Source organism: Calidris pugnax, unplaced genomic scaffold (genome assembly GCF_001431845.1).
Source record: "Calidris pugnax isolate Ruff unplaced genomic scaffold, ASM143184v1 scaffold70, whole genome shotgun sequence".
Classification (NCBI taxonomy): domain Eukaryota; kingdom Metazoa; phylum Chordata; class Aves; order Charadriiformes; family Scolopacidae; genus Calidris; species Calidris pugnax.
The window spans coordinates 12,325,918-12,326,154 of record NW_015090862.1 but is presented as its reverse complement, the minus strand read 5'-3'; positions in this window follow the sequence as shown (position 1 = coordinate 12,326,154).

Here is a 237-nt window from a genome sequence, read left to right as displayed (position 1 = left end):
GGGGGGGGGGGGGGGGAGGGAGCGCTCGGGAGGGAGTGTTGCAATTTCTTAATATTCTCCTTTTCGTGTTTAACGACAATGCCATTAGGTTTTCGACTCTGGGTGAGCAAAAGGATTTCTTACACTCCCCGGGAAGAGGAGAAGACGCTTTTTTTTTTTCTTCTTTTTTTTTTTTTTTTTTTTTTTTTTTTAATGGTTTTTCTTAATTGTTTTTAAAAAAAAATACTACGGAATTTG